Genomic DNA, 13,616 nt, shown 5'->3' with positions numbered 1-13,616 from the left:
GAATTCAAGTTGTGTGGCCTCAAACAATGCTCACTTGTTGAGGGATGATCATAATACTTTGTAATATTATTGTGGACACACATACACATACACTCAGGAGTCAAGAATTCATGATTAGACTACCACTTCTTGTGTTGACTTCCTCAGTGCTCTAATTTATGTGCTTCAGTCCTTTGTCCAGTCAGACTTTCAAATATGTCATTCCATTTGACATAGTATTTTTTCATGAATGTGCCTTCCTACTTGTCCTGGTTGATTGCAATATGACTTTAGGCTAGGAATGTACCAACATGCCACTATTGTGAAATAATATTTAAAAGCATTTCAGTCATTCAAAAAAGAAAAACACAACAGAAGTTTACTTCCAAATCCTACCCATAAGTAATGAACAAAATCGTCAGACAATGTCAAAAAGCTAATAATAGGAACACAACCCGAACTGGATTTGTTTTATTAGGTTCCAATATAAAAACTAAGATCTCTTGAAATAGCAGGTATAGTTAACATCAAATTGATTTTCTACAAGGTTATAAGTCCTTGGTAATATATACAACGTATAACCCTAAAAATCCCAGTCTGTATTCAACCATCCTATTCTCGATTACATGTACCACAAGACATAGTTATGTAAATCATGGCCAATTATCTGGCTATAATTTCAATATATTTTATTCCATTATGGGGTTTTAAATCACGAGATATCTTCTCAAATTTTATTTGAGAGAGAATGGAAAACAAGAAATTTTTCAAGGTTCCAAAAATAAAATTTGTAACATAAACAAACCATTAAATTTGTTGTAATCATGAAACAATGTGTTTATATTTGAAGTTTTAAAGCATTTTATTTCCTCTTTTTAGTCATGGCAAAGGAATCAATGGAAATACTATTTTTATATGATATAAATAATTTTACTGGCCACACATACCACTAGTACAAAATGGCTAATTAGTTACTAAAACAACAACTAAAATTTGCATATAAATGACTATTTTTCAGTCGGTGACCAATAGTAGCTAATTTACAGTATCTTATAACGCGACCAACTTTTAGTCGTTTTTAGCTTAGTCATTAATTGATTGTCTCAATTTTATCATCTAGCAGTATATTTAGTCATAAATTTGGTCATTAATTTAGTTATTGATTTAGTCATTAATTGCCACAATTAATGACCAAATATACAACAAAATATATTACTATATGATTATCTGAGAAAACCAATTAATGACCAAAGAAATATGACAAAAATGTTGGTCGTGTTATAAGATACTGTAAATTAGCTACTAATAGTCATATATATGCAAATTTTAGTCATCATTTGAAACCAATTAATGACCAAAGAAATATGACTAAATTTTTGTCGTGTTATAAGATACTGTAGATTAGCTACTAATAGTCGTATATATGCAAAATTTAGTTGTCATTTGTAATGAAAAATTAATCATTTGCAGTAGTCATTTATATTTTTTTGGTAGTTTCATATTCATTATATAAACGACTAATTTAGTATTTTATATTCATTTCATTTATTTTCATTAATAATCATTATAAATGACTAATTTAGTCGTATATTCATTTTATTTGTGTTCATCATTAATTAATATAAACTACTAATTTAGTAGTTTTAGATTGATTTTATGTGTTCATTATTAATCAACATAGATTAATTTGTATGATTTTGCGACTAAATTAAAAAAAACATCATACAATGTGAATTGATTCATCTAATATGAAAATTCAAAATTACATATGTTAGTTAAAATACTAAACAATATCAAGTGCAACTATAAATAATTTCAACCACAGAAATTATATTATATGGAATGTCGAGTATTCCAATATGAGTTTCCAACTTAACATTGGCTGGGCTACAGTTTACACATGAAATGTTGTTTCATCACAATAAAACATTATCATTGTGTTTTCAAGTCATTGCAGGTGAATTCACCAACTATGAACACTTGAACATCAGTCTCTATGTGTGTTTCTTATGTGGGATATTGGCTTTAAGGGTACCACTAGACTGGTTCTCTTCTCTCTCTTTTTGCATTTGTCGCTCCAGTGTTAGTGTTATCCTCTTTCTTCAAATCTTGCTGCTTACCATCAATAATTAGTTCCTTTTTTGAAAACAAAAGAACTTAGAATGCAGAGTGTAAATATGAAAGACGATGAACAATAGAATATAAATGAAAGTAGATTATAAAGGATTTATATTACATATACCTCAACATCAACAATGTTAAAGCCATTCTTCCCATAAGAGCAAGAAACTCGAACAAGTTTTCTTTAGTTGAGAGATAGTGGCAACTATGTGGCCAGATGACCTATATAAACAAATTAAAGTCACCATAGAAAAGAACACCTTAGTAACTTAGTATTCAATCTTCAGGGAAAGTTTAGGCACAATCATGCCAACTAAGTTACATACTAAAAAGCTCAAGTTGTAAATAACTTGTTAAAACAAATAATCTGAGGTGTGATGTCTAATCCTTGTCATTTTATTCGCAACAACAATTTGTTGTCTAGTGCATGAAATTGGTCAAGTATATAAACAGCATGTTCTCAAATAACAACATGAAAGAAAACTTTTCTAATAATCATGAAAATCTTTCAATATAAAACAGTTGAAAGGATTTCAATCAATATTGTGTAATATTAATTTCATCTTCAAGCTTTAGTTGTTGTTTAAACAGACATAATACCAAGTACTTTCAATTTCATAGTTAAAATACAAAGAAAAATCGAAATAAACATTCAAAATACAATCAAACAATAAAGAGAGGATATCATGGAATGGACATTGCAATTATAAAAAAAATGTTTACCTGTCCATTGATATCTTATCACGCATTCCTAAAACATTTTCTTGCCCAAAATAACCTTGAGGTGAAAGAGACAACATTAAACACCATAGGAATACTTACTTGAAACATTTCCAAAGTCGATGGCTGAAGTGCCTGAAGGATCTCCAACAACAAATGAATCATATCCAAGACATGATCTCTATATTGTCTCCCCATCCTTTTTCCAATCACATTTCATGTAACCTGCCCACACCAGAGTCAAGTAACAATCAAATGAAGGAATTGACATTTGTTTTTATCTTTTATATGTATAAACTTTGAATATAATTTGTTTTGGTAACGTATTGATTTGTATTTAAAGCCTTCTTGTCATGAGAATGTATAAATCAAGTAGAACATAAGAAAAATTGACCTCAATGAGGTCCTTTAACAATTTCTACAATATCAATATTTGTCTTGCTCTGATATCTTCGATAGAAAAAAGAACATATCTGCAAATAAAAAATCCATATATTACTTATGTTCAAACTATGTATATGGTGTATTCTTAGGTAACTTTTTAAGATGTCCCTCTACCTTTACCAAAGCGGATTGTAGCTTGGTTAAACTCTTTATCCTTTCATTCAACATCAATTTCTACAAGATAAATGTCACACATTATTCTTTCCCATTTCTCAACATGCTAGATATGATAAATTGAAAGTCACATAAAAGCAAGAGAAAACCATTTTCTAACCAAAAAAAATAAACAAACAATGCCTCTAATAAAACTTCACACCTCAGAAATTACTCTACCACATGCTCAGACTAAAGGTGATATTCTTTGAATCATCTTTAGGTCATATTTAATGGGATATTCGTATTTTTACCATGATTTCAATTTGGTGCTAAAATAAATATATAAATCCAAGTTATTATCAGTGAACTTCAAGTATAATTCAAAAAAATAATGTCATTATAAGGTATGGAGAGATAAACATCTTCATAACTAGGATTCTCTATTTTAGTTTGGTTTGAGTTGAGTTGGTATTTGAATATATAGTTTTCTATAAAGAAGTGAAATAGAAAGATGAGAATCGAAATAACCCTGTGAATGTTTAATTAATTCATATTATATATCTATAAAACAACCAGGTCATCCTTATCTGCTATTTGATAGAGATTTATTGGCATATAATAATAATGAATTAACTATCAAACACAATGATGCAATATATTAACTAAGGAAAGAAAAATGACATGGCTTTGGTATTTGTGTGCTCGAAGGAAATCCAACAATGGTTGTGTTCTTTCTTTATCATGAAATAGTATTGAAGACAAATGTTGGTTCATAAATTGAACTCCATTACCAATAGGAGATGGTCATGTTCAGTAAGGAAAGGATGAATTGAAGGGCTCAAGATCTAGCTCCAATACATAGTTATCCTTGTCACTACAAAATACAAAGTTGTCATCATTTGCTTATCCAAGTAAAAAGAAAAGTGAGTTTGTATTTGTGCACTTGTGATAGTATATGAAAAAGAGAGCACTAGTGGAAATCAAAGTGTGTTGTCCCATCATTCAACATAAAATAAAACTTATATATTCAGTTGTTGACTACAGTGGAAATCAAATGTAAAACCCACTCAACTTGATCTTTACATGACATAGTCATAATGAACTAGTACAATAGAAGCATGCTAACTCATAAACAAGAGATGATAAAAAATAATAATGGAACATTATTTCCTGCCACATAATTGGCATGAATAAAATTTCCACAAAATTCATCCAAAAAATGAGAAGAATTTATGGCAAAAGAACATATCATTAGTGTTTTGTACCCTCTTTAACACATGTAGCCTAGGGAAGTAGAGTGATCCGGATTTAAACAGGAACACAACAAACTACAGATATAACCATAAATACAAAGATGCAGTAGAAATTAAACTTCATTTCATTAATATCAAATGCTGAAATATGCTTACAAACAGAATGAAAATAAGACTAGCTCGGGCGATGGTAGCTTATCTCTGAGAAGATGGCTACATGCCTCAGAACTGTGTTACAATGAGGCTCAAAGGCCTATTTATTATTGAGAAACAACGGAAAACCCTAAACATCCAAAAACCTAACCCTAGGAGATGAAGCGTCAAAATTGTTGGCCCCGTTTGGGTAAATTGGTACATCAACTTCCCGAGGTCGTAACTTTGGCATACGATCTCTGTTTGGCTATCATAATACCTTGTTTCGAAGATCTTGAAGAGAAGGCCAAAAAAAAACCAACAAGTTGGTTTGGGACATTTCCAATCTCTCAGTTTTCCCTAAAAACGTCATTTAGGGCCTCAAAACAACTCTGGAAGTTCAGGACCTGAAAAACTACAAAAAATAGTAAACTGTGCTACAATTAAGGAAACCGAAAAACTGAAAGAGACAGTGTTGGGGGTCCAAGTGGAATAAGTAGGTGGCCACCAATATCCACCTGGATCATTCCCCCCACCTTAGGAAGCAATGGTCCCCATTGCGTTAAGTTCCTCCATGAGATAAGGAAACTTCTATTGAACTTGGTCCCTAATGAGCCACTTGCCCTGGTGAAGGAGTTGGCCTGCTTTGACAACATGATATAGTTGGATCCTTTGTTGTCGGGTGTTCTTGATCTGCGTGTCCATGATTCGATCAGTTGTGGATTTTTCCATGCAATCTGGATTTAACTCTGTAGGTGTGAGTTGTTTTGCAATGTCTGATGTGTCTAGAAATGGTGGGAAGTATGGTCGAAGGCGGTCCACATTGAACACTGGGTGCAGGCTAAGGAATGGGGGAATGTTGAGCTCAAATGCATTGTCTCCCACCACCTTGGTAATGGTGTAATGACCATATTGGAGTGGTATGAGTTTCCGGTAGGCTCCGGTAAGGCGTTCCTTTTGCAAATACAACCAGACTTTTTTGCCCACCTAAAACTTGTGTGGCACCTGATGTTGATCATGTCATTTCTTGTACTTGGAATTTGATTTCTCCAGAATGTCGTGGACCTGCTGGAGGATATGTTGGATGTGCTCAATGAAGTTGTTTGCCTTATTGGTTTTGGACTGGACATGAGCCGAATTATGCATGAGTAGCTGCAAATGGCATGGCCACATCAATGGGACATAGTCGCTGGAATCCCAAGCCGACCTAAAAAGGGTTGTGGCCAGTCAAGCTGTGAAGAGCCCGGTTATAGCTGTGCTAGACATAGGGGAGGCTCTCATCCCATGTGCGTGGATTCTTTGATTTGTACATGAGAAGAATTTGTATAATCATCTTGTTGACGACCTATGTCTGGTCATCAGTTTGGGGATGGAAACTTGTGGACTTAGTGAGGTTGGTGTCCAACATCGACCAGAGACTGGACCAAAATGTACTGAGGAACTTGCTATCCTAATCTGAGATGATAGATTGTGGGATCCCAAAGTGTACCCATACTCATTCAAAGAAGAGTTTAGCAGTGGCTTCCGCTGTGATATTCTTCTTGCAGGTCGCCATAATGGCCATCTTCGAGAATATGTTGATGACTACAAAAGCACAGTTGTTGCCATGCTTAGTAGAAGGAAGGCCCAACATGTAATCCATGGAGATGGATCCCAAGGTCGATTAGGGGTAGGTAGCGGAGTATAGAGGCCTTGCTTCTTGATGGTAGGTTTGGAAATGGCACAGGCAGTGAAGGATATGATGTACTTCCCGACATCCTGTCAAAGATTCGGCCAATAGAAATACTTCTACAGTACTGCCACCATTTTCTCAACCCCAAAATGCCCAGCGGCTCAACTGTAGTGTTCTTCCCAAATCATCTTCGCACGCTCTCTTGAAGGAACAAAAAGGTGTCCCAGGTGGCATAATAGGGCATCATGGAGATGAAAATCTGGAACTTGCTGACCCTCCAAGAGCGTCTAGTATGTGCGGCTGAATTCTAGGTCGCTTTTGTAGAGAATTGGCCAATCAGAAGTCTCGTTCCCACAAGAGTTGAGCACAGTGGTTAACACCATGATCGGTGGTTGGCTGAGGCAATCTGCAACATTATTGGTGCTGCCCTTCTTATACTTGATATTCAAATGGAACTGTTGCAGGTATGTGGATCACTTCTGATGGCGATCATTCTGCAACTTCCCTTGCGTTTGTATGAACTGCAGGGGCTGGTGGTCTATGTGGATGACCGTTTCCTTCCCCAAAATGTGATGTTTTCATTGTCGGCATGCCTGCACAATGGAATACATCTCTTTGTCATAAGTGACTCACTGTGATATGCCACTGGATGCCCCCGTTGAGTAAGGACTGCCCCAATAGCATAGTCAGAGGCATCTGTCTCGATCTCAAATGGTTGTTGCAAGTCTGGTAATGTGAGCACTGGTGCAGAGTAGAGGCGATGTTTCAACTCTGTGAATGCCTTCTATTGAGATTCAGACCAAAAGAATTTTTCTTTCGCTCCTCCTTTGGTGACTTGACTCAAGGGCCAAGTGATATGAGAGAATCCCAACATGAACCTGCGGTAGAAATTGGCAAGACCCAGAAAGCTGCGGAGCTCTGTCAAAGTGGTTGGAGCTTGCCAATCCTGGATGAATTGGATCTTGGATGGATCCACATGCACCCCAAGTTCATCAATAATGTATCCCAGATATTGAACCTGGGTCATGCCAAAAGTGCATTTCTCCAAATTGGCACATAGCTTGTGTTGCCGTAGTGTTTGGAGAACCTATCGGATGTGGTGGAGGTGCTTTTCCCAACTCTGGCTGAAGATCAGGATGTCATCCAAGTATACCACTACAAATAAGTTGGTGAATGGCTGAAAGATGTCATCCATCAACCTCATGAAGGTTGCAGGAGAATTCGTCAACCCAAAAGGCATAACCAACCATTCGAAAAGGCCCTCCTTGGCTTTGAAGGCAGTCTTCCACACATCGGAGGGTTCGATTGGTACCTGGTGATATCCTGACTTCAAGTCGATCTTGCTGAAATTTTTTGCCCCCTTTAGTTGGTCCAAAAGGTCATCAATCTATGGGATCGGGTACTTATTCCGGATAATGATCTTGTTCAGTGCCTGATAGTCAATACAGAGTCTCCAAGTCCCATCCTTCTTTTGTACCAACACGATCGGGTTCCCATAGGGCGATGAACTTGGTCGGATGTGACCTTTCTGCAGCAGCTCTTGAATTTTCCTCTTGATTTCTTCGTTCTCGAGAACGGAGCGGTGATAGATTGGCCCATTGGACAGCGGCGCACCTGGGGTCAGATCGATGGAGTGTTTGACCTGACAGTGTAGAGGCACCCCTGCAGGGGAGGTGAAGATGTCCTCGTACTCCTCCACGACCTTGTCCATCTATTGTTGTTGTGTGGAGGGGCCCTGTCTGGAGGTTGTGGCCACCGTCTTCTTCTTTCCTTGAGGACATATCATCAAGAAAACAAATTTCCCAGTTTTGGAAATGAGCTTACTACATTGTTTTGCAGTAACCAAAGAGATGAAGTTAGGCGGTGCTACCTCCGGTATCCTATACAACTTATTTCCCAAAGTAACAATAACAACATGAGGCCTTGACTCATACACAACATGTCGCTTCCATAAGTATGGTTGGCCTAATAATACATCACAAACATTAAGGGGTGCAACGTCACATAATACCTCATCCGTGAAGGGCTTGATGCTGTATGGAAGGTGACACTGCTAGCTCATGCGAAGATCCCGTCCTTAGTGAAGCCACCCGATGGTGTACGGTTGTGGATATGTTGTGGTCGGTAAGCCCAGCCGCTTCACGACCTATGCCGAAATGAGGTTCTTTTGGCTCTTGCTATCGACAATGAACTGTAGCGGGGAACCCTTTACCCACATCTAGGAGTGGAAGAGGTGCTCCTCCTCTGGATCTTCGGGTTCCTCCTTCTGGATCTTTGTGGTGGCAACAGTGGCATTGGGCTCCACATCAATAATTTTCTTCCCTTTGTCATTCCACTTTTCGATTTCTAACTCAGAGTCAGAACATGCATAAGATTCTAAAGCCTTTAGCTTGGCCACCAGTGACTGCTTGGCCTGACACTCACTTGTGTTGTGAGTGGAGCTCTTATGGAACTCACACCACTTTCCCATGTCCTTCTTCGGCTTCATGGTGTTGTTCTTTGCTTGCGGCTTTGGCGGGTTGTCCTAGGCCACCCCCCTTGGATTTTCCTTTTGTTCTTCATTTGGGGGTACCTTTCCCTTGCTTCGGATTCGCAGATCCAAAGTCTCGCTTCTTCTATTTAAACTTTTGCTCGATCTTGACGGCATATCGATATGCTGTGCCGAGCAAGGAGATGTTCAGGAACTCTAACTCGTCCTGGATGTACCTGTGTAGGCAGCCGTGGTACTTGAGAACCAAATGGTTCTCAAAATCCTTGATACCCAACTTCATGCAAAGGGTATGAAAAACATTGGTAAAATTTGGTACATGTTGGTCCCTTCCTTGTCGCAGCGTTGTCCACTTCATGTATTTATCCTCATAGCCCCCGACAGGGTAGTACTGCTCCTTGATGGCATCTCAAAATGAGTTCCAAGTGGGTGCAGCTGAAAACAATGAGTTCGTACTTTCATCCTTCTGCTCACAGTAGGTTTCCCACCAGTCCTTGACACGGGGGCTTGCTTTGAGAAGTGAAAAAGTGATCTTTTCACGACTGGAAAAATCATGAATGAAAAAATATCCTTCTAGCAGATTTAACCATTTATCTACAGCGTCTGCATCTATCTGACCCTCAAATATGGGAATGTCAAAGTTAACTTGTACCTTAAAGAGTGTGGCGCTTCCAAAGTAGCTGTCGGAAGTAGATGTGTCGCCCTTGGGTAGTCGCTGAAGGATCTGGATAAAGTTGTCCATCATCGCGTTCCTTTGTTGCTCGAGGGCTTCTTCGAGCAAGATTTTGATAGGATCTCCTGCCCCCTCGTCTTTATTTTCATCCGCCATGGGAGGCCGTCGGGATTTGTGAGGCTCGTCTTGCAAAGGTTCGACCAGTTCAAGCCTTAACTCCTTATATCCCTACCTCGTTGGGGACATGCAAAGAAAAACAGAGAAAGAGCAGACCGCTTTGATACCACTAATCCAGATTTAAACAGGAACACAACAAATTACAAATATAACCATAAATACAAATATGCAGTGGAAATAACACTTCATTTCATTAATATCAAATACTGAAATATGCTTACAAACAGAATGGAAATAAGACTAGCTCGGGCGATGGTAGCTTATCTCTGAGAAGAGATGTGGCGGCTACATGCCTCAGAACTGTATTACAATGAGGCTCAAAGGCCTATTTATTATTGAGAAACAATGGAAAACCCTAAACATCCAAAAACCTAACCCTAGGAGATGAAGCATCAAAACTGTGGGCCTCATTTGGGTAAATTGGTACATCAAATTCCCAGGGTCGTAACTTTGTCATACAATCTCCGTTTGGCTATCATAATACCTCGTTTCGAAGATCTCGAAGAGAAGGTAAAATTGCCAATTTGGAACAAATTCGATCTCTCTGTTTTCCCTAAAAATGTCACTTAGGGCCTCAAAATGGCTTCGGAAGTTCAGGACCTGAAAAACTACCAAAAATAGTAAACTGTGCTACAATTAAGGAAATCGAAAAACTGAAAGAGACAGTGTTGGGGGTCCAAGTGGAATAGGCAGGTGGCCACCAATATCCACCTGGATCATAGAGGAGGCCAAATGTAGCAGGATTCCAATTGTGTGGGATATAAAAACAGAAATGTGGAAAAACATGCCTGCTAATTCACAAAATCTCACTCTAAATAATAGAACATGTTGAGGATAGTAATGATGAAAATAGATCATGTATTAAGATCAAGCCCCTTATTGGTCATGAATTAGCAAGGTGGTTGGTAATTTTTACTCGTAAAAAAAAAGTATCATAATTAGTGTAATGACTGTGTGGATCTTTTTGTGAATTTTTTTACATTTATATTATGGCGTCCTTACAGGAGAGAGTGATGAAAGTTCTCCAGGTTTGGTCAAACTAGGTTTCTCCAAGAATATGAATGGACGGAGAGCTACCTTTCTTCAGTTTGGAAATTCAGGTGTCCCTCCCTTTCATTCAATATGTGGAGATGCCCCACCATTGAAGGACCTTGATAGTTCTGAATCCAATCTTACAGACATAAAAGATGGATTTGGTCCAAATCAAGATGTTGTTATGGTGATTGGAGAGGGAGCAACAACTTGAGAATTGTTTAGTATTCCTCTTGTGGAGCTTGAAAGATAGTGTAGGAAAAATGGTTTATCTATTTGTGGTGGTAGGGAGGTAATGTTTTTCCGATTGCTTAGCTTAGAAGAAGAAGAGAAGCATAAGAACCAAGATCAAGATGAGGATTTCAGGTATGGGTATAACTTTGCAATCAGAGGGAAGCATGCAAGAGAAATTGATGCTTATATACAATTGGGAGGGGGAAGGTGGAGCACGGGTGAAGAAAGAAAATCCATACTTTATGATGATAAGGACTATATATCATTATCATCATCTAGGAAAAATGTTCAGGAAGAATCATCTTTACGGTCACGGGTTGTGGAACGTGAATCAGTGGATGCCTCTTGCAGTGGAACTTTACCAAAAAATGTTGGTGTCGTGATGGTAGTGTCACGTGATGTGCCCCAAAAAGTTCAAAATATTCTAGGCAATGTCAAGGAAAATTTCTTTCTCTACTCCTTAACTCATATTTCACCCCATCCACGTTTTGATAGACCAATTATCAAGATCATAGAATGATCTTTTCTTTAATGAAGGAGTCCAAGGGCTAACAATTTAAGGATATGATCATTTTTTTTAAATGGACAATCTTGTCTGACTTGCAAAGACTTGGGTGTCAAACTTGTTGCTGAGCAAATGTTATTCACATGTCAAAATTTTGAGTATGACTTGGGGTTGGGTTTGAATGAGAGGATTTTGCTTAATATTGTTTAGTCAAGGAAAAGAACCAAATTTAGAGTCCATTTGAATTATGATTCATGAAGCATAGTAACAGAGTTGGTGAGCTTAATAGGGCTCATCCTTGTCGTGATGTGTTACATTCGAATGGAATGAATGCATGAATTTCAAAACGCTGAGATATGATATAAATCTTGGGGAATTTTGACCAAATAAATAACCAAAACCTGACATTTGAGATATGATATAAATATTGGGAAATTCTAACCAAATACATAACCCAAACCTTAAACCTAGTAGTGTGAAATCCATTGTTTGGAGTGTGGCCACTGAAGACAAATTTCTTAAATAATTTTAAAAATTAAAATACAAACAATTTATAAAAGCATGGAATTTCGTTGTCAATCAAATGTCAAACCGGATAACAATTAAAGCGATAACCCGCAATGACAATCCAAAATTGACAAGACATATTGGAAAAATGTTCAAAACTCATTGGGAACATCCTAATCCTACAGGTTGTTCATCTAAAGCAACCAAAGATGTTACCTTGTCTGGGAAACATGGAATGTTAATGATATAAATGACAAAAAGATAAATAATTAAAACTGAGAATTAGAACCAGCGCAAACAACAAATGATAAACAAAGTGAAAATGGGGCAAAATGCCTCATACCCACTCCGTGAGACTGCCATCCTCTTCCATACTTGATGTTGACCAATACTAAGCAGGTCATTCCACTGGTGTCCACATCCTCGTATCCACAGTAGAATTCATCCTCATATCCACATACAACCTGCATTGGTCATACCCTTCCGTAAAGAAAAAAATAAAAGAAAATGAAGCCCAAAAGCCTTTTTACTGGTCAATGGTTTAAAGATTTTGAAGCGTGTATTTAAAAAGAATATTCTCATACCAATATCCTTGCTTGCTTTGAAACTCTATTCAAATACATCACTTCCTCCAAAAACTTTACATATCGTGGATCGTCATAATTCAAGTCATCAATTAAACGAAGTTCTATCATCTCTAGAGTAGGGGTGCTCTAAAGAAAGCAACCTAATACATTGATTTCCCTATCATGAAATTCAGTTATGTCTACATAAACCTGTATATACAGAGATGAGAGAGTGGGGATCTGAGACGTCGAGGTATGGGATATTTTGAAAGTTCCTGCATTGCATTTCAAAACCAGAATAAGCCAACTTTGCACTCATTTACGAGGTAAAAGACATAAATATTCATTATGAACATCATGGAAAAAAACCATGGAAGAATTTTATGGTCTTTTCACATCTTATAGCAGGTTAACTTTTTTAATTTAGGTAGTGTAGATTTTCATTAAGGAATAGATATGAAACAAAGTCGTTACTTAGTTTTGTTTCATATTTATTGGATATACTGAATCTGCAAACAAGACATGCTAATGAACCAAAACATAATACTCAACCTAAGCTACATCAATATATGCTTTGTATAATCTTTTTTATGCTATACCTCACAAGTAAGTAGCAAATGCAAACATTCTTAAACATTGAAACATGTTGTTCGTTGCACATGTAAAAGAAAAGTAGAAATTTTGTTTTTACCAAGATTAAGTTGTCACCCATTAACAATCATTGGAGATAAGGAAGCCTCTTGAACAACAAATTGAGAAGACACATATTTCTTTAAGCAAAGGAACAACACATATTACCAACTCCTTTAATGATTTAAAGCTCCCCATCATCTCAATCAATATGTCCACAAAGAAATTGTATGAATTATCGGGATATGAGTCCATTTCCAGTACGGTCAAATTACTTCCACATTGCATATTGAGTCTCAAGATAGAGCATGAAATCTCTTGAAACAATATCCCATTCACTCTCAAATATTTTATCATGTATGCCCCTGCATACACATACAACACAAC

Source organism: Pinus tabuliformis, chromosome Q (assembly GCF_031772625.1).
Source record: "Pinus tabuliformis cultivar Carrire ecotype Pingquan chromosome Q, CPIR1, whole genome shotgun sequence".
In the NCBI taxonomy this organism is placed as follows: domain Eukaryota; kingdom Viridiplantae; phylum Streptophyta; class Pinopsida; order Pinales; family Pinaceae; genus Pinus; species Pinus tabuliformis.
This window is presented reverse-complemented; position numbering follows the sequence as displayed.